The sequence below is a fragment of the Ovis aries genome, chromosome 2 (assembly GCF_016772045.2).
Source record: "Ovis aries strain OAR_USU_Benz2616 breed Rambouillet chromosome 2, ARS-UI_Ramb_v3.0, whole genome shotgun sequence".
Lineage (NCBI taxonomy): Eukaryota > Metazoa > Chordata > Mammalia > Artiodactyla > Bovidae > Ovis > Ovis aries.
Window position 1 is genome coordinate 161746453 of NC_056055.1, and position 27368 is coordinate 161773820.

General features: G+C 39.2%; 1 pseudogene; it reads right to left on the minus strand.

Annotated features, from left to right (window-relative positions):
• Positions 1-6166: 6166 nt before the first annotated feature.
• LOC101113920 (large ribosomal subunit protein uL24-like) overlaps positions 6167-27368 on the minus strand; it is a 44241-nt pseudogene continuing 23039 nt past the window's right edge.

Sequence of the window (27368 nt, forward strand, 5' to 3'; positions counted from 1 at the left end):
GTCACTCAGTCGTGCCCTACTCTCTGCGACCCCATGGACTGCAGTCCACCAGGCTCCTCTGTCCATGAGATTTTCCAGGCAAGAATACTGGAGTGGGTTGCCATTTCCTTCTCTAAGGGATCTTCCCAACCCAGGGATCGAACCCGGGTCTCCTGCACTGCAGGCAGATTCTTTACTGACTGAGCTTAGTATCCTTATGAAAGAGGTTCCAGAGATATCCTCAGCCCCTTTCTCCACACAAAGATACAATGAAAAGTCTGTGATCCAGAAAGGATCCTCAACCAGTCAGGTTGGCATCCTGATCTTGGACTTCCAGGCTCCAGAACATGAGAAATAAATTATTTCTGTTGTTTATAAGCAGCCCAGTCTGTGGCATTTTGTTATGGCAACCTGGATATACTAAGACAAGGAAAATACTGAATGGCCATTTTTTTTCCTTCGGCTTTTTGAGGTTGTTTTGTTTTGGGGGGTTTTCTTTTCTTTTTGTATGTTTATAAAAGATTAAAAAGAAGAGAAAGATTTAAAGGAAGATACACTATATTTGGGCCTAATTCCCTTACTTTTAGGAAAAGAAACAGAGGTAGGTAAAACATGTATCCTACTTGGTTCTCTGTCTAATGTGTAGCTTTGATGGTGTACTTTTTAATAGAAAGAGATCACTGGCAATGAAGAAGATAGTTTTATTTATTTGCCTGTTAATTTGGTGGGTTTTTGTTTTTTTTTAAAATTGAATCATAATTGACATATAATATTATATTAGTTTCAGGAATAAAACATAGTGATTCCATATTTATACACGTCATGAAATGATCACTGTAAATCTAGTAACCATCTCTCACCATACAAAATTATTATAATATTATTGACTATAATCCCTATGCTATATATTACACCCCCATAACTTATTTATTTTATAACTAGTAGTTTGTACTTATTAATCCCTCTGACCTATTTTTCCCATCCTTCACCCCTCACCCCCTCTGGCAACCATTGGTTGTATATATGAATCTGTATATATGAATCTGTTTTTGTTTTATCCTTTTATTCTGTTTTAATATTCCACACATAAGTGAAATTATACAGTATTTGTCTTCCTTTGACTGGCTTACTTCACTTGGCATAATACTCTCTTGGTCTATCCAAGCTGTTGCAAATGAAATGATTTCTTTCTTTTTCTAACTGTAGAGTAATATTCCATTGTATATATACCACATCTTAATTGTCCATTCATCTACTAATGAACATTTAGGTTGTTTCCAAATCTTGGCTATTGTAGTCAATGCTGCAACAAACATGGGGGTCCATATCTTTTTGAATTAGTGTTTTTATTTTCTTCAAATAAATACCAAGAGCTGGAATTGCTGGCAGTTGCCAGTTGAATTTTTAATTTTTTGAAGAACCTCAATACTGTTTTCCACAGAGGCTATACTAACTTACATTCCTACCAACAGTACATTAGTGTTCCCTTTTCTTCACATCCTCCCTAAGAATTGTTATTGTCTTTTTGATAATAGCCATTGTGACAGGCATGAAGTGGCATCTTATTGTCATTTTGGTTTGTATTTCCCTGATTATCAGCACGCTGAACATCTTTTCATGTGCCTGTTGACCATCTGTCTGTCTTTGGGAAATGTCTATTCAGGTCCTCTGTCCATTTTTCAATTGCTTTTTTAAAAAAATATATTGAGCTGTATCAGTTCTTTATATATTTTAGATACCAGTCTCTTATAGGATACATTGTTTGCAAATATCTTCTCCCATTTAATAGGTTGCCCTTTTGTTTTGTTGATGGTTTCTTTTACCATGCATAAGCTTTTTAGTTTGATGTAGTCCTATTTGTTGACTGTTGTTAGAAGATAGTTTTAATTGACTTTCCATTCTCCCTAGCAGCAAATGGTTGCTCATGATGAGGGCCCTAAAGGAATGGCTCCTCTTGAGTAGCAAAATCTTTTCCTGGTCCTATGACATAAAATGTCATATGTTCAGATAGTTCAAATTAAAAAAAAAAAAATATATATATATAAAGATATATAAAGATATACAGTGAAAAGTTTTGCTCTCACCCTGTCCATCATTTACATAACTCTTACACACACATACACAGAGTTCCATGCATGGATGCTAAACTAAGTCACTTCAGGCATGTCCAACTCTTTGTGATTCTCTATGGGATTCTGGAGTGGGTTGCCATGCCCTCCTCCAGGGAGTCTTCCCAACCCAGGGACTGAACCTGCATCTCTAACGTCTCCTGCATCAACAGGTAGGTTCTTTATGACTAGCACCACCTGGTATTTCTGCCTATTTTCTATTATATTGTTGGTATTTTATTGGTATCCAATAGTTCTTCACATGTTAAGGAGATTATTATTTGTCTATGATATGAGTTTCTGTTTGTAATTTACTATCTGACATTGTTTATAGTTTTATATATTGTTAAATTTATTATTCTCTTTCATGGGTTATAGATTTTGAGTCATAAAGATCTTCTCCACTGAAATACTAAAATATAACTTCTGTAACTTCTTCTAATATTATATGCTCTCACTATTTTGTAGGAACGTCTTTCATTCATTTGAAATTTATCGTGGTTTTACTAGAGTAATGGTATGTGCTCAGAATCCAAGATCTTTTCCTCACAGGCAGTTGGCCATCATTTATTGAAGTGTTTACTTCTTCCCCACTGATTAGAAATGCCATAGTTTTCATAATTGCAGTATACATTTGGAATTAGTTTTGAATTTTGTATGATATTCTATCAGTCATTTTGTGTAATGATTAACTAGTACCACACTGTTTTAGTGTTCAGGTCTTTGTGTTTTAATATCTGATAGTGCTGGATTTAGAAAAGGCAGAGGAACCAGAGATCAAATTGCCAACATCCTTCAGATTGTAGAAAAATCAATGGAATTCCAGAAAAACATCTACTTCTGCTTCATTGACTACACTAAAGCCTTTGACTATGTGGATCACAACAAACTATGGAAAATTCTTCAAGAGATGAGAATACCAGATCACCTTACCTGTCTCATGAAAAATCTTTATGCAGGTCAAGAAGCAACAGTTAGAACTGGACATGGAGTGATGGACTGGTTCAAGATTAAGAAAGGAGTATGTCAAGGCTGTATAGCGTCACCCTGCTTGTTTAACTTATATGCAGAATACATCGTGTGAAATGCTGGGCTGGATGAAGCTCAAGCTGGAATCAAGATTGCTGGGGTAAATATCAGTACCCTCAGATATGAAGACGATACCACCCTTATGGCAGAAGGTGAAGAGGAACTAAGGAGTCCCTTGATGAAGGTGAAAGAGGAGAGTAAAAAAGCTGGCTTAAAACTCAACATTCAAAAAAAGAAAAAAGAAAATCATGGCATCTGGTCCCATCACTTCAAGGCAAATAGATGGAGAAACAATGGAAACAGTGAGAGACTTTATTTCCCTGGGCTCCAAAATCACTGTGGACAGTGACTGCAGCCATGAAATAAAAAGATGCTTGCTTCTTGGAAGAAAAGCTATGACAAACCTAGACAGCATATTCAAAAGCAGAGACATTACTTTGCTGACAAAGGTCCATATAGTCAAAGCTATGTTTTTTCCAGTATTCATGTATGGTTGTGAGAGTTGGAATATAAAGAAAGCTGAGTGCTGAAGAATTGATGCTTTTGAATTGTGGTGTTGGAGAAGACTCCTGGGAATCCCTTGGACAACAAGGTGAAAAAGCCAGTCCATCCTAAAGGAAATCAGTCCTGAATATTCATTGGAAGGACTAATGCTGAAGCTGAAACTCCAATACCTTGGCCACCTGATGTGAAGAGTCGACTCATTGGAAAAGATCCTGATGCTGGGAAATACTGAAGGCAGGAGGAGAAGGGGACGACAGAGGATGAGAGGGTTGGATGGCATCACTGACTCAATGGACATGAGTTTGAGCAAGCTCTGGGAGTTGGTGATGGACCTGGAAGCCTGGCGTGCTGCAGACCATGGGTTCACAAGGAGTCAGACGTGACTGAATGAGTGAACAACAATAAATCTGATAGTGCTAATTTGCCCTAACTGCCCTTTACTCCTCAGTTTTCTGCCTATTTCTGATTAATTATTTTTCCATATAAACTTTATGATAATTTTGCCTTATGTTAAAAACCTCACTGTCAATATTTTTCTTATTGGGCTCGTGTTGAAATTATAAATTAACTCAGAAAGAATTGACATCCTTTGGTATTTACCAACTAGGTACATCTTCCCTTTGTACAAAACTTCTTGTATGTTTTCAGTCGTGTTTTAACATTTCTTATTAAGTTTATTAATGTAGCTTTCATCTTTTCTTTTTTAAATGAGTACTTGAATCTATTATATATTCATGCCATTTGTTGTCTTTTGTATATTAATTTTGTGCCTCACTACTTGGCTAAATAGCTTTTTGGTTGAGTCCCTTGGGTTTTCCAGGTATTTAATTATAATATTTAGCAGAATGAATCCTAATGGATGCTACAGAGAAGAAGAAATTGTGCTTCTCAGTATAGTGGATGGAAGTTCTTTCTGGCAAATCTCAGGAAGGGCAAATATGGACAAGGTGTGGACTCTTTGATACTCTAGACCAGTCCAGATAATGCCCAGTATTCAAAAGCTGTAGAATCATTTTAGGAAGAAAGTACTGGAATAAGGATTGCTTTAAAACAAATAGTTCATTATTATCTTAATCTCAGTCATCATAATTGTCATTACATCTTACATTTAAATATCACATCTCACAATTAAATATCAATTTAAATATTGAAATTAACTAATTTTTTTTTTCAATTAGTTGAAAAAGTTAACTAATATAAAGCTACCGATTTGATGCCACCATTGTTATTACCAAAAATTTCAAAGATATCTCTAGGATATCCATGTAAGATTCAATGTAGTTTAATACAATATGGTAAAGAAAAAAATCCAGTTGTATTCAACTAACTGCCCACAAGTCTTGCAGTAGAATTTGTGTTTAAGTAGTTTAAATGAATTGCTTTGTGATGGGCATGGCAAATTCTCCTTGCTGAATTGACTAAACCCTCATTACCTAACAATGATCTCCTCTGTTGATCTTTGGGGCATGGTGTCTCATCTGTTTAGTTGGGCCTTTTATTTGACTTTCATTGACTTTGCGGCCAAGCCTGTTTTCTCTGGTCAATTTGTTAACTCAAATATGTAGGTGAACTCAGCCATTTAGGAAGGACATGTAATTTTTAATAATAACACGCATTGTATTTGACAATAGGATACAATTTTCACTGGTAAATGGAGAAGCAAATGTTTGAGTTTTGAGCAATAGCTTGCTCTGTTTAAAGGAATTGTCCAACTGTCTTTTCCAAGGAAACACAGACTTCTGATTGCTAAATTCCTGCCAACATTCTTTCCCCTATATATAGGATTCAATCTTAGATCAGATAAATACAACTTGAAGTCTTCTTAACATGCTTGCTGGGATATTGGTACCTACCTTTTAGAGCTAGTTTCTGGAGAGCTGCAGCTATCACCCAAATCTTAGTACTAAGTTTGCCATAATAACATTTTGTTATTGAAACAAAGAAATGACAACTCACTATTCTGTGTGCGTTGAGAGATGTTGTCCTTTGGAATCAATACGGGGCTTCTTTTGGCTCCAGATGTGAATTAACTATATAAATGTCCCTTTAGAATCTGTTTATGTAGAGACCATCCAGGATGTTAGTAAGTATATCCACTTATTTCACAGGTCTTCTGATTTGCTAACATACTTGAAGTTTCAGTACTCAAAAGTCACTCATGTAACCATTTCTTTTATCGAGGTGGTTTTGATAAGTTTCCAGTACCTACTTGCAAATGCTTCAGAACATTTCCTTATGTATGGGGTATGCTATGACTTTTATCCTCTTTATTTCACTTTTCTGAATTTTTTTTTAAAATAGTAGTTTTCAAACATCTTTCAGAGAAAAGAAGAGTTGGAGAAGATCAGAGGCAAAGTCAACCCCATGTTTCTTCACATGGCCAGCAGAAGAGCAAAAGAAAGCCTGCTTTACTATTTATGACCAACCAAAATAAGAGCCCTCTTTAATAAAAAGATCCCAAATTTTATTTCTGGCAGCCTTGGATAATCTCAGTCTGGTGCAAATTGATAACAACAAATCAACAGGCAAGAACATAAAGCAATTTCTCATCCTTTTGCACAATGGGAGTATGGGATGGCTGGTTGGGTTAGGGAGTTGGGTTTTTTTGTTTCTGTTTTTGTTTTCATTTTAGCAGGTATTAATGAAGGTTGTACATAAGATGACTTATTTCCACATATTCTCATATATTTCTTCCTTTTTTTGCCCTTTTCTTTTCTTACTTTGCAAGATTTGGCTTTACATCCAGAGCTCTTTTTGCCAACCTTGCTCACGTTTGGCCTGGTGCTAACCACCTTGCTGCACTGAATGCCCACATGGACAGTTGTGCCATAGGCTTCTCCTACTGCACACGTTCATTGTATATGACTTATGTCTTCCTGCAAACTTGGAATACTTTGCCAAATTGTTGACCTTTGTAATATCCTTGTACAACCTGAACTTCATCAACCTTTCAGAGGGACATGGACTGGACACTGTACTCCTGTCTCAGCTCTTTGGAAAGAGGGAAAGAAATGATCTTAATGTGAATGTGGGAAAGTGAGTTGGCATGTTTTTTTATGGTTCTTGCTCTTGTCTCAATCACAAAGGGATTAAGTCTCACTTTTGGCTATTGCCACCTCATTGATGACCACAACAGGGAAGGGAAGATGGCGTCTTAAGAGAAGTTTCTCTAACTATAATCTATTTTTCTGTTTGAATGCTCAGTTCTGCCTGTCAAATCTCTGCTCAGGCTTTTGCCTGACCTATCCAATATTCTTCCTTTGAAAAGTTGGAATTTATAATTTTCACACAGTTGGAGTCCTAGCCAGGCATTTGGTTGCCCGTTTTTAAATGAAGCTTTGGTGTAATCTTTTTTGTTGCTGTTGTTGTTGGTGACCTTTTTTTAAGTTTAAAGAGGAATGTTGGGTAAAGAATGACCAGCATATCAGAGTATGAACCCATATTCCCCATTTACTGACTAGTTACACAATATCTCACCTATAAGTTGGTTTAATAAGACCAATAACATAGGACTTGCTATGTAAATTTACTGACATCACACTTGTAAAATACTAGCTGGAGCCTACCACATGGATAACACTCCGTACTTATGAGATTCTTTTAAATTTATTTGAGGTATTCTAATGCTTATTTATTTTTGTGAAATAATTTATGTTGTGTATATATTTTCATTCATTCATTCATCAAGTACTTGTTGCATACCTTCTTTATGTCAGGCACAGATTTAAGAACTAGAAATATGTAGTAAATATTTAATATATATTAAGTTTATACAAGATTTTGCATTCTTATGGGAAAAACAGACAATAAACAAAGTAAACATGCAAAATATATGTCAAACTACTATGGAAAGGCAGTTGTGCCCTGAGCAGGTAATGCTTGAGAGGAGACTAAAAAGAGATTAGAGAGTAAGCCATGCAGACACCTAGGGGAAGAGAGTGTAAAAGTTAATAGACAGTAACCTCAATTAAGATACACGTTTCTATTTTAAATGTCAAGGGGGTACTCTTTTGCCCTACTATAATAGCAGAGCCCACCAGGAAGAGGAAAACTTTTTCTTCTTGCTTGGGAAGAGCTTAGCCAAAGAAAGAGTGTCACAACTCATTCAGTGAAAACTCTCAGTTCCTCCAGTGGACTCTTCGTTTACTACAGCCCTCCCAACTTTCGTTTCTCTTCTATGAAAGAGTTCTTCTCTTCTCCTTGGGGAGACTTTGCATGTGGTTCACCACAGTTGTGGTTCCTGAATTGGTCTTCTTTGTTGATCCTGAATAAATGCATTTTTGCTGCAGAAATAACTGGTAGTCTACTGTTTAAGGTCAACAAAGGGGATGGTAAGTACATTATCCTGTGGCAAAGAGGTCAGTGTGTCTGGTGTGGAGTAGGAGATGTAGTCAGATAGAGGCTCTGTCATGAGGAAACTTCTAGGCTATAAATAAGGACTTCAAGCGTCACTTAGGGAAAATGGATCCAGTAGAGGGGTATGAACAGAGAAATGACCTAATCTAAGACTTTAAAAGAAAGCACTTGGGCTGCTCTGTTAATAAAAGACTATTAGAAGGACTAGGGCAGAAGTAGGGGAGACCAGTGAGGAGGCTACTGCAGTGAATTGCAGTTCTTGGACCAGAGTTGTAGACAGCAGAGGAAGCAATGAGAAGTGATTGGAAGCTGGAGGTAGTTTGTATATTGGGCTGATATGACTTCTTGAGGGTAATTGTAGGGTGTAGGAACAAAAAAAAAGACAGTAAAAGATGACTCCAAAATTTTTGGCCCAAGAAACTGGAGTTGTTAGTCACTGACAGGAAAAACTGAAACCTTAACCTATTTGAGATGGAGGTAAATAAGGAGATCACAAGTTTGGATATGAAAAATTTATGATTAAAAGGCCTATTTGGCTTAGAAGTAGAAATCTTCATTTGGCCTATAAAATCATGAGACTGAATGAGAACTACGAGGGAAAGAGTGTATATAGAGAAGGGATGAAATCCTGGGCCCCTCTAGCATTAAGAGGTGCTGGAGACGAGGGGGAAGTATCTGATTTACAGATATGTTGCTTGTAGGGAAAATGTAGAGGAATACATTTTGAGGAAATTTATCTATATTACATCTTGCTTTCCAATTCAAACCCTAAGAGAGTGAGGTATTGGCTTCCTAAATATCACAAATATTTCATATCTATTGCCTGCTGCTGCTAAGTCGCTTCAGTTGTGTCCGACTCTGTGCGACCCCATAGACGGCAGCCCACCAGGCTCCCCCATCTCTGGGATTCTCCAGGCAAGAACACTGGAGTGGGTTGCCATTCCCTTCTCCAATCTATTGCTTAGGAAGCATAGAACTCTAGAAATGGTCAGGGAATTTGTACAGAAAGTAGATAAAAAAATAATTGCTACACTGGAGATACTAAAACAACTGTATAAAGTCTACAGCAAGCATCAGTAAATTACCTGAGATATTCAACACTTTATTATAAAACAGGCTTTGTGTTAGATGATTTTGCCAAACTGTAGGCTAACAAGTGTTCTGAGCATGTTTCAATTAGGGTGGGCTAAGTTGTGATGTTCAGTAGATATATTAATGTGTTTTAGATTTATGATATTTTCAACCAATCATGAATTTATTAGGATGTAAACCCACTGTAAGCTGAGGAAGATCTGCGATTGGATAACTTGTCACTAGATATAGAGAGTTAAAATTATCATTCTAGCAAAATAGTCACTCACTAACTAACAATCTTTACCCCTTTCATACACTGTTTCCTGTTAACTTCAATATTTGTAGCCATTCTCTTTATGACTCTAAAATTTTCTTACTACAGACATCTCATGAATATATATTTAGCTCAACTATATAAGCAGAGTTAGTAAGGTAAGGTAGTCTAAAGAAAACAAGTCACAAATTTAAAATATTCAGGATGTGTAAAGTTATATTGAAAATGATCTTAGAACAAACTTGATAATCAATTAGGAATATGCCAATTATTTGCAAATATCCATCACTTTCTTCTAAGTGCATGTAGTTTTTGTCAAGGACTGTCAACTGTCCCCTAATATTGATTTTTTCCTTCTTTCTTTAGCAAGAGAACTCTCAACATTGAGCTGAGCACAAGCCTGCTCAAATAAAGACTACATTTCCCAGTCACTCTTGTTGCTATGCTTGGCCGTTTATTTTAGGGTCTACCAACGATAAGTGAGCAGAATGCAGCCACACTGGTGAAAACTGCAAAAACCATCTTAGACCAGGGATGAAAGCCATGACTTGAGAATGGTAGAATGACAAAGTAGTAAGTGGCCAGGTCCTCAAGATCACAGAGCTGCCGTATGAGTTCTGGACTACTTATGGTTTAGCTTTTACATGAGAAAGACATTAATGTCTATCTGTTTGAATTATTGCTTTTTGCCTTTAGATTTTCTTCTTTCTCAAGCTATTTGTAAGCCTTCTTCAGACAACCATTTTGCCTTTTTGCTAAAGAGAAGCTAAAGACAAAGGAGAAAAGGAAAGATACACCCATCTGAATGCAGATTTCCAAAGAATAGCAAGGAGAGATAAGAAAGCCTTCCTCAGTGAACAATGCAAAGAAATAGAGGAAAACAGTAGAATAGGAAAGACTAGAGATCTAATCAAGAAAATTAGAGATACCAAGGGAACATTTCATGCAAAAATGGACACAATAAAGGAGAGAAATGGTATGGACCTAACAGAAGCAGAAGATATTAAGAAGAGGTGACAAGAACACACAGAAGAGCTACACTAAAAAGATCTTTGTGACCCAGATAACCATGATGGTGTGATCACTCACCTAGAGCCAGACATCCTGGAATGCCAAGTCAAATGGGCCTTAGGAAGCATCACTACGAACAAAGCTAGTGGAGGTGATGGAATTCCAGTTGAGCTATTTCAAATCCTAAAAGATGATGGTGTGAAAGTGTTACGCTCAATATGCCAGCAAATTTGGAAAACTCAGCAGGGGCCACAAGACTGGAAAAGGTCAGTTTTCATTCCAATCCCTAAGAAAGGCAATGCCAAACAATGTTCAAACTAGCACACAATTGCACTCATCTCACATACTAGCAAAGTAATGCTCAAAATTCTCCAAGCCAGGCTTCAACAGTATGTGAACCATGAACTTCCAGATGTTCAAGCTGGTTTTAGGAAAGGCAGAGGAGCCAAAGATCAAATGGCCAACATCCTTTGCATCATCAAAAAAGAGTTCCAGAAAAACATTTGCTCCTGCTTTACAGATTATGCCAAAGCCTTTGACTATGTGGATCACAACAAATTGTGGAAAATTGTTCAAGAGATGGGAATACCAGACCACCTGACCTGCCTCCTGAGAAATCTGTATGCAGGTTAAGAAGCAACAGTTAGAACCAGACATGGAACAACAGACTGGTTCCAAATTGGGAAAGGAGTACGTCAAGGCTGTATATTGTCACCCTGCTTATTTAACTTATATGCAGAGTACATCATGTGAAATGCTGGGCTGGATGAAGCACAAACTAGAATCAAGATTACAGGGAGAAATATCAATAACCTCAGATATGCAGGTGACACCACCCTTAGGGCAGAAAGTGAAGAAGAACTAACGAGTCTCTGAACATGAAAGAGGAGAGTGAAAAAGCTGGCTTAAAACTCAACATTCAAAAAAACTAAGATCATGGCATCCGGCCCTATCACTTCATGGCAAATAGATGGGGAAACAATGGAAACAGTGATAGACTATTTCCCTGGGCTCCAAAATCACTGCAGATGGTGACCACAGCCATGAAATTAAAAGATGCTTGCTTCTTGGAAGAAAAGTTATGACAAACCTAGACAGCATATTAAAAAGCAAAGACATTATTTGCCGACAAAGGTCCGACTAGTGAAAGCTATGGTTTTTCCAGTGGTCATGTATGGATGTGAGAGTTGGACTATAAACAAAGCTGAGTCCTGAAGAATTGATGCTTTTGAACTGTGGTGCTGGAGAAGACTCTTGAGAGTCCCTTGGACAGCAAGGACATCCAACCAGTCCATTCTGAAGGAGATCAGCCCTGGGATTTCTTTGGAAGGAATGATGCTAAAGCTGAAACTCCAGTACTTTGGCCACCTCATGCGAAGAGTTGACTCATTGGAGAAGACTGTGATGCTGGGAGGGATTGGGGGCAGGAGGAGAAGGGGATGACAGAGGGTCATGGCAGATGGTTGGATGGCATCACCGACTTGATGGACGTAAGTTTGAGCAAGCTCTGGGAGTTAATGCGCTGCAGTCCATGGGGTTGCAAAGAGTTGGGCGTGGCTGAGCGACTGAATTGATACTGACTGTATTTTGGCCTTTGTCACAGCAGTCAGACTTGTATCTTAATTTACTCATGGCCCTTTTAATAAAGGCCAATGTGCTAAAGTACAATAAAAGTTGCATTTATTATGCATTGATAGAGAACACACATAATAACAAAGTGGTACTATAAATTTAAGAAGATTTTAAGTGAATTTTTAAAAATTAATCACAGCTATGCACATTGACTTCCCTGGTGGCTCAGACGGTAAAGCATCTGTCTACAATGCGGGAGACCCGGGTTCGATCCCTGGGTTGGGAAGATCCTCAGGAGAAGGAAATGGCAATCCACTCCAGTACTATTGCCTGGAAAACCCCATGGACAGAGGAGCCTGGTAGGCTACAGTCCATGGGGTCGCAAAGAGCCGGACACGACTGAGCAACATTCCTGTTCCTTCCTGTGGCCTCCCTGAGGCTATTGAAGAAGCATATGCACATTTGAAAAGCATCAGTTCAGTTCAGTTAAGTCACTCAGTCGTGTCCAACTCTTTGCGACCCCATGAATCGCAGCAAACCAGGCCTGTCCATTGCCAACTCCCAGAGTTCACCCAAACTCATGTGCATAGAGTCGGTGATGTCATCCAGTCATCTCATCCTCTGTCGTCCCCTTCTCATCCTGCCCCCAATCCCTCCCAGCATCAGGGTCTTTTCCAATGAGTCAACTCTTCGCATGAGGTGGCCAAAGTATTGGAGTTTCAGCTTCAACATCAGTCCTTTGAATGAACACCTAGGGCTGATCTCCTTTAGGATGGACTGGTTGGATGTCCTTGCAGTCCAAGGGACTCTCAAGAGTCTTCTCCAACAGCACAGTTCAAAAGCATCAATTCTTCGGCGCTCAGCTTTCTTCACAGTCCAACTCTCACATCCATACATGACCAATGGAAAAACCATAGCCTTGACTAGACAGACCTTTGTTGGCAAAGTAATATCTCTGCTTTTGAATATGCTATCTAGGTTGGTCATAACTTTCCTTCCAAGGAGTAAGCGTCTTTTAATTTCATGGCTGCAATCATAGGTGTGATATATTGCTTATTCACTCTATTGATAATGCTTGGACTGGTGTGCGGATGTAAGGACTCTGCCAGACCCCTTCCCAGCACAAATATTTGAAGTCCATGGACTTAGGCTTTCACAGAATTGAATATGAGATTAGGCAGCAGTAGAGCTAGCTCAGAAGATTCAAGTACAATCTGAAATGCCAGGTCAACTATATAGCTGTAGACATAACCAGGTACCTGAAGAGAGTCGAGGCCCAGAGTGTCCAGCGTCTAGAGTAGACCCTGTGGGAACCTCCTCAGCATCACTTTACTACTTTCCTGTCACAGAGCAGTCACTTGGCAGATGGGGTGCTGGGTTGAATAGTGCCCCCGTAAATTCATGTCCACCTGGAACCTATGAATGTGACTTATTTGGAAATAGGATCTTTGCAGATATTATCAAGTTAAAATGGGGTCATGCTGGACTAGTGATCCGTAATCCAGTGATTGATGTCATTATAAGAAGGAAATTTAGACACAGACACATAAATAATCATCATAAAGACAGATGTAGAGACTGGAGTTAGCTGTCACAAACCAAAGAACACCAAGGACTGCCAGCAACCACCAGAAGCTAGAAGAAACAAGAAAGAATTCTTTCTTAGAGTCTTTGGAGGGAGCATGGCTCAGCAAACACCTTGGGTTTGGACTTCCAGCCTTCAGGATGATGAGAGAATACATTTTTGTTGCCTTGAGCCTCCCGATTTCTGGTATTTTGTTTAGGCAGGCCTACAAAATTAAACAGTGGGATTGATCCTACCCTCAGTGGCAAGCTGGAAATATATTCATGTTTGACAATCAAGGAATCCTAGCAGAAGAGATGCCTGCTGCACTGCTGAAGCAGAGTCCGGATGGATCCCCACTTTGCAGGTGTTTACTTTTTAGTTGCTGGATAAAGAGAGGTCAGAAGGATTCCAGGCTGATGCAGCGAGGAACACCTGGTGGACTTAGAGCACTGGCTGCTTATCACCTGGTTTAGAAGCATTTCAATATTTTAAAAACCTATGGAGTTATATCAGCATGTTCTAGGCATATGCCTTGGTTGGGCTTTCCTTCTTGCCACTACAGGTGATTCAAGAGTTGCCCAAATTGGGCCAATCAAAATGAGGGTCAGGACTTTTATTCTTTGATGGGGGGAAAACATGCCCTTTCTCAGGAGATATAAATGGGAAACATCTCTTGTTGCTATAAGCTGAAATTTGCAACCTGGAAAGAAAGTAGGCTAGGGGTACAGTCAACAATCAAAGAAGGAAAAACTAGACAACTGTAGACAAATTGTTTGAAACTCTGTTCATTTGCACCTGAATCTCTCCCATCCTTTGAACTATTAGTTATTTGAGCCACTAAATGTGGGTTACTGTTTCTGCAAGTATGAGTTGGGTTTTTCTGTTGTTTGTAACTAGAAGCATGCTAACTGATATAGTCCCTGGAACTTTCTTAGCAGATATTTATAAGATATTTAAATGTCTTATTTGATGTCCACTAGTGTAATTATTTTCTAATTACCTTGGTGTTATGTTAATGAATGAAACACCAGCCAGGCTTTAAGGAAATAGGACTGTGATGAAAGACAGTAGTCATTAATTTTATACTGAATCCTTATTTTAGAATACAACTCAAAGGCAAAGGGACACATGTATTCTCACACAAACACACCTGCGATTTCTCTCACTGCATTCCATGCCATACATAATAAGAACTAACTTTTACTACAGATGCAGTTGAGGGACAAAATGATACAAACAAAGGGGTGAGAATCTGCAATCTATGGGGAATAGTGGGAAAGTAAAAGGAAGAATTAAGTCAAAGAAATATGGTTTTATGAATAAAATTCTCTTTTATAACAATAACTGCAAAATAAATCAAAGGTAGTGCAAGGGCCAATTTAAATACAGAGGCTAGCAAAGGAATGGAGATGGAGAAAGATGAATAGAGGCAGGCAGGAAAAAATCATGAAGTTTAAACTCCTTTTCCTCTGTCTAAGCCTTCAAAATAAATCTTTTTTTTTTTTTGCAGGGGCCATTTCAAAAACAGGGCTAAGAAGGGGCAGAAACAAAGTACCAGCGTCTTCTGCAGCTCCTTAAAAATGAAAAATTTGAGTTATCTCAATTGACTTATGTTACTTTGAATTACTGTTTGTTTATTTGCACACTGAATTTGAGGCTTCTTGCTTTATACTCTGCAGTTACTGTCTATACATTGTTAACAATAAATATTAGAAAATGTAATTCTGGATTTAGCCAACACTTCAGTCAGCATTAATTGATTTCGAAATTGAATTATTGCTTTCAATAATAACGAAAAAGAATTTTAGAAAGGAAATGGTGAAGATGAGAAAGTAGCTTTTCCCAGTATGTAGTTCATGTTAAATTGCTGGTGTCTGAAGAATATGGAACTGAGATTTTATCAATACATACATTACCACATGTTTCCTATTTTAGTTGCTAATTAATATTCAGGTGTGCAGCTAAATACATGAAATTAAATGCTAATGCTGTTGCATTTGTGATTTAACAAGTTCAAGTTGTTGCTATATACAGCATTACCCTGTCCAGTCACACGTATAATTGTTTTTTCTTTGTAATCATACTATCTTCATGTATTCATTTCATTCAGTCTCCTAAGGGCATCATATGAATAAATCTTGGTTAAAAATATCATTACCTTCTATAGTTTAGAAACGAAATAAGAGCTCTCTGAGAGTCATTATTAAAAGGCTTTAAATGAAGACTTGGTTAATTGGCCCACTAGTATAGAAATTTTAGTATTTTCTTACATTTTGTTTCACTTAATTTGTGATTAACAGCTACATAAACTTGAGAAGCACCTAATGCAAATAGTTTTACAAATATTGCATGCCATTTTATTGTACTTGCCTTATCAAGTATTTTTGTTAAAAAAATTCAAAGTTAATGTGTTAGTAAGTAACTAGCTACTTTAGTTAGTTAGATTTCTCTTCCTTGAAGAAAATTACTATAATGGTTACTTTTGCTAAAATGCAATTACTGTCACTGTAACAATCAATCATATTTTTATATAAGGAATTTTAACAACTTTGGAATGCATTAAGAAAAGTAAATGAAAAAGACTCAGTGTGAAGTAAGACTAGACAACCAACCTCCCTGCACCTTGACATTTGATGTGAAAAAAACTCAGTTACCTTTCTTAAAAGTCGTTTCAGTGCCTTACCTAAGATTGCTGTCAAAGTTTTACAATATGCGTGTGTGTGCTTAGTTGCTCAATCATGTCTGACTCTTTGTGACCTCATGGACTGTAGCCCTCCAGGCTCCTTTATCCAAGAGGATTCTCCAGGCAAGAATATTAGAGAGGGTCGCCATGCTCTGCTCTTCGGGGGATCTTCCCAAACCAGGGATCAAACGCAGGTCTCCCACATTGCAGGCCATCAGAGCCATCTTTACCATCTGAGCCATCAGAGAAGCCCATTTTATAATGTAGTAGTAAGCAAGTCTCTTAAAGGTGGGCTTCCCAGGTGACTCAGTTGTAAAAATCCACCTGCCAAGCAGAGATGTGGGTTCGATCCCTGTGTTGGGGAGATCCCCTGGAGAAGGAAATGGCAACCCTCTCCAGTATTCTTGCCTGGGAAATCCTATGGACAGAGGAGAGCTGGACACAACTTAGGAACTGAATAACAAGTTTCTGAGAACATCACTGAAAAATGCTATGTGCATTCAACAACTAATAGCTATTATTGTTTCTGATGAATCAGTTCAATTCAGTTCAGTCGCTCAGTCATGTCTGACTCTTTGCGACCCCATGAGTTGCAGCACGCCAGTGGTCATGTATGGATGTGAGAGTTGGACTGTGAAGAAGGCTGAGTGCCGAAGAATTGATGCTTTTGAACTGTGCTGTTGGAGAAGACTCTTGAGAGTCCTTTGGACTGCAAGGAGATCCAACCAGTCCATTCTAAAGGAGATCAGCCCTGGGATTTCTTTGGAAGGACTGATGCTGAAGCTGAAACTCCAGTACTTTGGCTATTTCATGCCAAGATTTGACTCATTGGAAAAGACTCTGATGCTGGGAGGGATTGGGGGCAGGAGGAGAAGGCGACGACAGAGGATGAGATGGCTGGATGGCATCACTGACTCAATGGACGTGAGTCTGAGTGAACTGGAGTTGGTGATGGACAGGGAGGCCTGGTGTGCTGCCATTCATGGGGTCACAAAGAGTTGGACACGACTGAGCGACTGAACTGAACTGAACTGAGGCCTCCCTGAGGCCAACTTTTTCACTCTCCTCTTTCACTTTCATCAAGAGGCTCTTTAGTTCCTCTTCACTTTCTGCCATAAGGGTGGTGTCATCTGCATATCTAAGGTTATTGATATTTCTCCCGGCAATCTTGATTCCAGCTTGTGCTTCTTCCAGCCCAGCATTTCTCATGATGTACTCTGCATATATGTTAAATAAGCAGGGTGACAATATACAGCCTTGATGTACTCCTTTTCCTATTTGGAACCAGTCTGTTGTTCCATGTCCAATTCTAATGAATAGTTTACTCCTAATCTGTAAGAATCTGTAGTCCTCAAATTATGAGAGTTAAACAAAAAGACATATTTGAAAAGGTTTAACATTGTTATATCCTTACAGATGACAATGTCTCCACATGAAAAGTGAAGGTTAGAAAATACAAACTGGACTAGTCCTCAGCTTAGTTGAGGTCAGAAACATTTTTTTTCTTGTCTCAAAGTATCATGTGGTCACATGGAGATGGTATTTTTCCACCCAAAGCACCTGTAATATTCTCATGAAGACAGAATAATAAACAACCTGAAAATGTGTTAGTCACTCAGTTGTGCCCAACTCTTTGTAACCCCATGGTCTGCAGCCCACCAGGGTCCTCTGTACATGGAATTCTCCAGGCAAGAATACTGGCTTGGGTAGCCATTCCCTTCTCCAGGGGATCTTTCCAACCCAGGGCTCAAACCTGGGTCTCCTGTATCGCAGGCAGATATTTTATTATCGGAGCCACTAGGGAAGCCAAACTTCTAAAAGTCTCCTAGTGAAGATAGAATACTAAACATACATGAGATTACTGCTATGAAAATTATACTCTTCATAGAGTATTGGGAATATAAACACAGACGACTTGGTCCATATTGTTATTTAATGATGTGTATTGACATGATGAATATGTTTAAATGGGACATGAAAACATACTAAAGAAAAATATATGGGTAAAATAGAGTATTTTATGTAGCTATTGTACTAAAACACAAATTAATGTCTTATATAGGCAATCACAGATCTGTTCTCTCTTCTAATCCTCTCTGTCCTCCTATCTACCCCTACGTCTGTTTTGTCTTTTTCTCCCAATACCGCCATGATACTTCCATCCAGTTGGTCTCCAAAACTGGGAACGTGAAAGGTATTCTGATTCCTCCCTCTTTCTTAGCACCTTCATTCAATCCACTACTACTAGTTTCCATTTGAACTTTGCAGGGTGTCTAGTTTAGCCCTATGTCAGGTTTCTCTGTAATCTCTTTAAGATCTCTGTGTAATCAGTCCCTCCTTTGTCACAGCCCCCTTTCCCCTCTTTCCAGAGTTATCTTTCTAAACTCCATGACATAGTTAATCAGTAATGTCCTAAAACAATGGTTGCTGTCTTTTCTTCCTGGAATTCCATTTTCTAGGGCCTCTGATTAGAAAATGTTTCTCCATCAAGATCTTGGTCTAAAAGGCTTTCTCTGACACTCCAGGCAAAATGGAACACTTCCATTCATAGTGTTGTCTGTGTTTCTTAAGCTTTCCTTCCCTCCATATTTGAGCTTCTTGAGGGCAAGGATGTATCTTATTCTTCTTGGTATCACTAGTAGTAACCCCATGGACTGCAGCCTACCAGGCTCCTCCGTCCATGGGATTTTCCAGTACTCTTGCCTGGAAAATCCCATGGACGGAGGAGCCTGGTAGGCTGCAGTCCATGGGGTCGCCAAGAATCGGACACGACTGAGCAACTTCACTTTCACTTTTCAGTTTCATGCATTGGAGAAGGAAATGGCAACCCACTCCAGTGTTCTTGCCTGGAGAATCCCAGGGACAGGGGAGCCTGGTGGGCTGCCGTCTATGGGGTCGCACAGAGTCAGACGTGACTGAAGCGACTTAGCAGCAGCAGCAGCAGTACTAAGCCCAGCACATGCCAACACAGTGAGCTCAAAATCAGTGAAGAAATGAGAGAATGAAGAAATTCTTCAGTTATAATCCAATTTGGGTGTTATCACTTACAGATTCACATTATGTCTGAAAACAAAGCCACTAAGAAAAATAATTTTAAGACAAGCTATAAAAATTTTGCTTTTACCAATTTACCTCAAAGTAAAGTCCATTACAATTAAAGGTCATTCTTCATTATTAGGAAACCTCTCCATTCTTATGGATTCTTTCGTTTTGTATTAAAAAATATGAGCTGTGCATGACCAATGGGTAACAGCTGCGTGCATCATTATTTGTTAATAAAAAAAATTTCAAGCCAAGGCAAAACATTCCAGGATAGCTGCTGGACATTCGATTTATTTCATTTCCTTCAAAGCTAAAGCTGGCCATAAAGTTCATCTGGTGGCAATGTTTTTAATGTATTTTAAATTGAGATAGCAGCGGGCCAGTGCTATCTATAGAAAACTGCATTTGGTTCTATTGCCAATATGTGCTTTTTTTTTTTTCACACTTCATCTGTTATCAGAGAACTAATAAAGGTGCTTATTTGTGTTATGGTCATACTTTCTAGAAAAGAGAAAAGAATAATATAAACTTCAACATCTTCTGTATTTCAATTAACAAAGACCTTATAATTCTTTGATTTAAAGTACATTTGCATTGATCAGTTTAATCTGGCCAGGACTGCAGTATTATTTCAGGAATGACTCCTCCTTCATTCTAGGGGTTTGGTGGAAATGACAGCCTCAGTGTCCTGCCAGCTTCTGCTGTGGGAGTGGGCAGGAGATCCAAAACTGTTCAATCATAGTATCTCATCCTTCTGTCTTACAGTGTTTGATGCAAGTGGTGGGCGTATGACCCAGACGAGGCAACTTGGAATCTTTCAAAGTGCGTGTGTGTGTATGTGTGTGTGTGTGTGTGTGCGTGTGTATGTGTGTGCGTGTGCCGCGGGTGGAAGGAGGAAAGAAATAGCTTATTTATTTTTTGCATCTCAAGATGTAAAGACACACACGTGGGAAATACTGGCAGTTGTGTTTTCTGACACGTGGCACTAGCCTGCTTAGAGTAGAAAAACATGGACCTTACACACAAAGAGAAGCAGAGTTAGCATAGTTGAGACATGCTGAATAAACCCTAGTGATATTTTTTGCATCCCTGAACCTAGCCATGCCTGAAGTGAGAGCTACTCTTATATTTCCAGGTATACAAGCCAATTAATTCCCTTTTTCCTTAAGCTTGTATGAGTTCTTGCAACCCAAATAGTATACTTCAGAGTGACATTATGATGAAGGAAAACCTAAGTGTTATGGCTGTTTATGAAGTGTCAGGCTTAAATAAATAAACTCACTATCTGTTTGTTACTACATGGGAAGAAGCTTCTAGACACGAACTCTCTGACATCTCTCAGGATTCTCCACTCTAGAACACTTGAAGTTTCTAGCAAATCATTTCATTTCATACTTACTGTTAAACACAAATTTTACTTAATTCACAGTAAAAATCCTAACATGGTGTGATGGCTTTCCCCATGTCAATTTCCCCACATTCTCTTCTCATGTGGTTCCAGGTTAGGGTTGGTTTTGGTGTTCAGCCACTCAGTCGTGTCTGACTCTTTGTGACTCCATGGACTGCAGCCCGCCAGGCTCCTCTGTCCATTAGATTCCCCAGGCAAAAATGCTGGAGTGGGTTGCCATTTCCTTCCCACTAGGTTAGGGTTAGCCACAGTAGAGATCTGAGTGGGATTTGGCACCAAAAGGCAGCCTTTTCTAGGCTCCAAGCATTACTGCAGGGCAGGTGCTGTTGGACTCCCTGCACATTGTCACAGATCTGCTGCTGGCAAGGGGCAGCGCATGGGCCCACAGCACTTTCAGCTCCATCAGACTCCTTCAGCTTCCAAGAATCTCAGGCCAGGGGCCCCTATATCTCTGTGGTACAGGATGCTGGCTTATCTCACAAGTTGTCCAAATCATTGGGACTGGAGGCAGTGGCCGATTAGGTGAACTTCCAGTTTTTCTGCACAGGCTGCCCCTGGTTGCTCTACTTCATGTCCATCTTCTCTTCCTGACTGCTGCTCCTTCGGCTCAGCACCAGACTGAGAGGCAGCAGGCATCCATGATTGTATAAGGCTAATGCCTACAGTAGTGGATTTCTGGTTCTCTATCACTCGTATTGGCTATGCCAGTCTGATATAACTCTAACTAATAAGCGGTCTACTTTTTGTTGTTCATTTCTAAAGCAAGCTGTAAGTTTCTCTATTATTGGAAAACAACACTGATGAGGTTGAAAAAATTCAGGCTTTATGTGCAGGCTTTACATGCTACCTTTGGCACTTGTTATCTGTGTGTCTTTGACCAATTTTATTTGATCTCTTGATGCCTCAGTTTCTTCGCTATCAAGTGGGGAAGAGTCTACCAATGGGATTGCTACTAGGATACACAAAGAAATGGGATTTGTTTTGCCACTAGACTACTATTCATTATTGCAGTCTTATCATCTGGCTCAAAAATTACTCTATGGTACCTACTCCATAATCTTTTCTAAATTGATGGATAAATAAGCATGTGCTAGAAACCAGAGATAAATTGCCAACATCCACTGGATCATGGAAAAAGCAAGAGAGTTCCAGAAAAACATCTATTTCTGCTTTATTGACTATGCCAAAGCCTTTGACTGTGTGGATCACAATCACCTGTGGAAAATTCTGTGATGGGAATACCAGACCACCTGACCTGCCTCTTGAGAAATCTGTATGCAGGTCAGGAAGCAACAGTTAGAACTGGACATGGAACAACAGACTGGTTCCAAATAGGAAAAGGAGTATGTCAAGGCTGTATATTGTCACCCTGCTTATTTAACTTCAATGCAGAGTACATCATGGGAAATGCTGGACTGGAAGAAACACAAGCTGGAATCAAGATTGCCGGGAGAAATATCAATAACCTCAGATATGCAGATGACACCACCCTTATGGCAGAAAGTGAAGAGGAACTTAAAAGCCTCTTGATGAAAGTGAAAGAGAAGAGTGAAAAAGTTGGCTTAATGCTCCACATTCAGAAAACGAAGATCATGGCATCTGGTCCCATCACTTCATGCGAAATAGATGGGGAAACAGTGGAAATAGTGTCAGACTTTATTTTTCTGGGCTCCAAAATCACTGCAGATGGTGACTGCAGCCATGAAATTAAAAAATGCTTACTCCTTGGAAGAAAAGTTATGACAACCTAGATAGCATATTCAAAAGCAGAGACATTACTTTGCCGACTAAGGTCCGTCTAGTCAAGGCTATGGTTTTTCCAGTGGTCATGTATGCATGTGAGAGTTGGAGTGTGAAGACGGCTGAGCACCAAAGAATTGATGCTTTTGAACTGTAGTGTTGAAGACTCTTGAGAGTCCCTTGGACTGCAAGGAGATCCAACCAGTCCATTCTGAAGGAGATCAGCCCTGGGATTTCTTTGGAAGGAATGATGCTAAAGCTGAAACTTCAGTACTTTGGCCACCTCAGGCGAAGAGCTGACTCCTTGGAAAAGACTCTGATGCTGGGAGGGATTGGGGGCAGGAGGAGAAGGGGACGACAGAGGATGAGATGGCTGGATGGCATCACGGACTCAATGGACATGAGTCTGAGTGAACTCCAGGATTTGGTGATGGACAGGGAGGCCTGGCGTGCTGCTATTCATGAGGTCACAAAGAGTCAGACATGACTGAGCGACTGAAATGAACTGAACTGAACTGAATTCATGTTATACTCCTTGTTCTTTATCTGAGGAGGTATAATAGAGTAAATTTATCAACCCTGGGATTTCTTTGGAGGGAATGATGCTGAAGCTGAACCTCCAGTACTTTGGCTACCTCATGCGAAGAGCTGACTCATTGGAAAAGATTCTGATGCTGGGAGGGATTGGGGGCAGGAAGAGAAGGGGACGACCGAGGATGAGATGGCTGAATGGCATCACGGACTGGATGGACATGAGTCTGAGTGAACTCCAGTAGATGGTGATGGACAGGGAGGCCTGGCGTGCTGCGATTCATGGGGTCGCAAAGAGTCGGACACGACTGAGCAACTGAACTGAACTGAACTGAACTGCTCAGATAATACTTAGTCTCTCTTCCTGTAACATTCCAAGAGAGAAGTGTGTTTCCCTCTCCTGTTGATGTTGATCTTAGCCGCATGACTGGGCCCATAGGTTGTTAGAAATATTAGCGAATGTTTGACATATGCGTCCATACTAAGATGTTTTCCCTTTCTCTTCTGTCTCCTTCAAGAAAAGAATTTACCCCAAGTAGACACTGCTCCTTCAGGCTGGGCCTCTGAAGGAGACCAGGAATGAGAGCAATGCTGGTCCAGTCTGAAAAAAGACACTCCAGCCAACCCACAGATACATGACTAAGAGTTAGTGCTTAACTGTGACTTGAGTACTTAACTATGACTTGAGAATTTTCTACAGAACAATTACTGACTGATACAAAGAGGCTCAATTGTAAAGGCAGAATATATATTTATAGATTTAGCATGTAAAAGAAACTTTAAAATTCACTTGAGTCGATGTTCCTATTCAAATTAGATAGATTTGAACAACAGTTTAAGACTCTCTTTGGCCAGATTAATCAATCCACTAACATAGTCCATAAGTATCAATTCTGGTCATGGTCCTGAAATAGCTGGAATGGGCATTCAAAGAGCATAAGACTTGGCAGCTATCCTCGAAGAGTACAAAAATATGTCTTTAAAAAAAGCAAGAATCTTATTTAGAAGAAAAACAAAAATCCTCATCTCAGAGCCTTGCAACAGGCTCAGTAGGAACTTTGTGTTGCTTATCACCTGGACATGTAGAAAGAATTCTGCACTACCTACAGGCTGTGACACTGGAGAAGAAAGTCAACTTCATTTCCTCATCTTTAAAATGAGGATAGTAATAGTTAACCACCCAACAGAGTTGTAAAGCCTAACTGAAAGCATGAATACAAAGCTCTTAGCACACTTCACTTCAGTTTAGTTCAGTAGCTCAGTCGTGTCCGACTCTTTGCGACCCCATGAATGGCAGCACGCCAGGCCTCCCTGTCCATCACCAGCTCCCGGAGTTCACTCAAACTCATGTCCATCAAGTCCGTGATGCCATCCAGCCATCTCATCCTCTGTTGTCCCCTTCTCCTCCTGCCCCCAATCTCTCCCAGCATCAGGGTCTTTTCCAAGGAGTCAACTCTTCGCATGAGGTGGCCAAAGTATTGGACTTTCAGCTTTAGCATCAGTCCTTCCAATGAATACCCAGTATCTGACACTTCATAAGTGACCAATAGAAGTTAGCCCTTGCTATGGTTGTTATTCTTATGAGTGACAGAATGTTTGGCTAATAGGCCAAGCTAATTCTCCCATTCGAAGCCACGATGAAGGAAAATGCATATCACAATTTTTTTACAACTATTATTATGGAATCTGTTGGATCAGATTTAAAATTTCCTTTCCTTGAGTAAGGAATCCAAATACTTTTCATTACCTTTGCTGTTCATTTATGAATTATCTACTATTTTTTTTTTTCAAATTTCTTTTTTTATTTGTGAAGACTGGATCAAGGAAGGTGTGATCTGGCCAACGGCAATAGAACAATAACAGGATAGTACAGAGTACATGTTTTACTCTTTGGTTATTTTAGTTTATTTTTTCTGGCAATATCCATTCCTATCCTATCTTTCTCTATTCTTAGCCAAAGGTGGGACATACCCAGTTTTCAGCCTGGACTGGAACTTGTTTGGTATATCAGTGTCTCTTCCTCATGGTCCCTGTGACTGGTTCAGAGTTAGGCATGTGATCCAACCTGGATCAAAGAGATTTAAACCCAAATTTGTACTGGACTGTTGGAACCTTTCTTTTCTTGACTGGCATGATATTAAGATGTCATCTTTTCAGTGGCTGTAGATGGGGCCACTAAGGGGAAACGTGGAGGTGGAGAAAAAAAGCAACAGCAAGTAAGGTAAAGTGTGGAGCTGAAGACAAGTTGGCTCACAGGTAACATCCCTTGGACTGCAAGGAGATCAAACTAGTCAGTCCTAAAGGAAATCAATCCTGAATGTTCATTGGAACGACTGATGCTGATGCTGAATCGTCAATATTTTGGACACTTGATGTGAAGAGCTGACTCATTAGAAAAGACCCTGATGCTGGGAAAGATTGAAGGCAGGAGGAGAAGGCGACAACAGAGGATGAGATGGTTGGATGACATTACCAACTCAATGGACATGAGTTTGAACAAACTCTGGGAGATAGTGAAGGACAGGGAAGCCTTGCATGCTGCAGTCCATGGGTTCACAAAGAGTTGGACACAACTGAGCAACTGAACAACAACAAAAACAACATCCATGAAGCTGCCAAATTCAGCTTCACCTCAAGTCAGAACTTCTGGATTAGAGCTCCTCAGCTCTGTTTAAAGACAGCTTGAGTTGGGTTTTCTGAAATATGGGACAGAAACAGTAATGTACCTGCATGCCACACGTTGTTTACATGCCCTGTGAAGAGCTCAAGTGATCAATAATAATTGTAAGCTTTTTTAAAAATATTTTTTTAAATAAATGAAAGTTTTGCTTTAGCACTGTGACATTCAGCTGGTTGTCCATTTCTCACTATTTTTTTCCCCTGCCTTTTGACTTCAGGTGAGTAGCAGAATAAGGATCTCTTAATCACACTTTCAAAACACTTAATATATAAGATCAAAAAAGCAAGACAAAAATTTCTATATACATGTATATGCTAAGTCCCTTTAGACATGTCCAACTCTTTGAGACCCCATAGTCTGTAGACTGCCAGGTTCCTCCATCCGTGGGATTTCCCAGGCAAGAATACTGGAGTGGGTTGCCATCTCCTCCAGGGGCTCTTCCTGACCCAGGGATCAAACCTGCATCTCAAGTCTCCTGCATTGGCGGGCGAATACTTTACCTCTAGCACCACCTGGGAAGCACCTCTATTTACATACATAATACATACATACATATAATATGTGTATAATTCTATATGTAGTATAGTCTCAACTATGTAGACATACATAGGAAAATATTACTTTCATAATAAAAAAATAATAAACATTATTAAAAGTACTTCTTCCTACCATGGCACTACTGATATAGAATGCTGTCCTTTTTAGACATGAAACACCTTTTTACTAACTAGATGGTCCTTGTGATACTTGTGTTATGCTCATTAGTCACACAATCATTTCACTTGGCAACTAGATTGTGATCAAACATTACAGCACATTAATTCCCCAGTGAGACAAGTTAGAATATACTGTGCCCTACTGTTTTGTCACATTTTCCTCTTTTTATTATAACTTTCTTTTAACATCACCAAATTTGGTGCTTTTATCAAAATGATTGACTTCTAAATTTGAAGATTTGTCTGATGGTTAGGCTCCATATCTTGCATTACAGAGTTTTTCTTAAGATTTTCAAGAGCCAGTGAGTGGCGTTATCACCACCAGCCTTACATAAAACATATATCGGTTACAAGGTTTCCCACTCCTGAAAGTGTAGTTCAGAAACAAAGAGAAAGTGAAAGAAAGCTTTTCCACTTTTGAAGGTAAGTGTAAAATGTAGTAGTGATTTTCTATGTGATCTCTAACCCTTACTAAATTTTTTCTTATCTTGACATTTACCTTCAACAACAGTTGTCCTTCCGGCTAAGCAAACAAAATAAGTTCTTCAAAGTGGAGGGCTAATAAAGATGAAATTAATTTAATAAGAATTTTGAAATATCATTGACACAGTTGATTTGTAAGCTGCATGACTAATTTTGTTGCTTTTAACTGTCATGAGAATATGTTTATACTTCCAGGAGTACAGATGAAGGGATGGAATTGTTAACACGAGGGAAAAAAGTAACAAAAGGGTATAATGTGTATGTCTTCCAATGAGTGATATAATAACTAAGGTGTTCTAAAAATTTGAGTTATTTTCTAATGCCTTTGACCATATATAGCTTCTTAGTGCTGAGCCTTTTACTCTTTTAGTTGCAGGGTTGAGGGGTTGTGGTGAAAGAATAAAGAAAACTGGAAAACAGCCTTGAGAATTTGTTCTGTGCTGGTTCCACAAGGAGGTGAGAATTCTGTAGCTTTCTCAAAGTTGGCTTTTAAAATTCTGATGATACAATGGAGCCATTGTATGTAATATTGGGGACAGAAGTAAAATTTACATTCATCATTGAGGTGTTTCGGTGTTTTAATGAATGAGCTACCATTATTTGGACTAAAG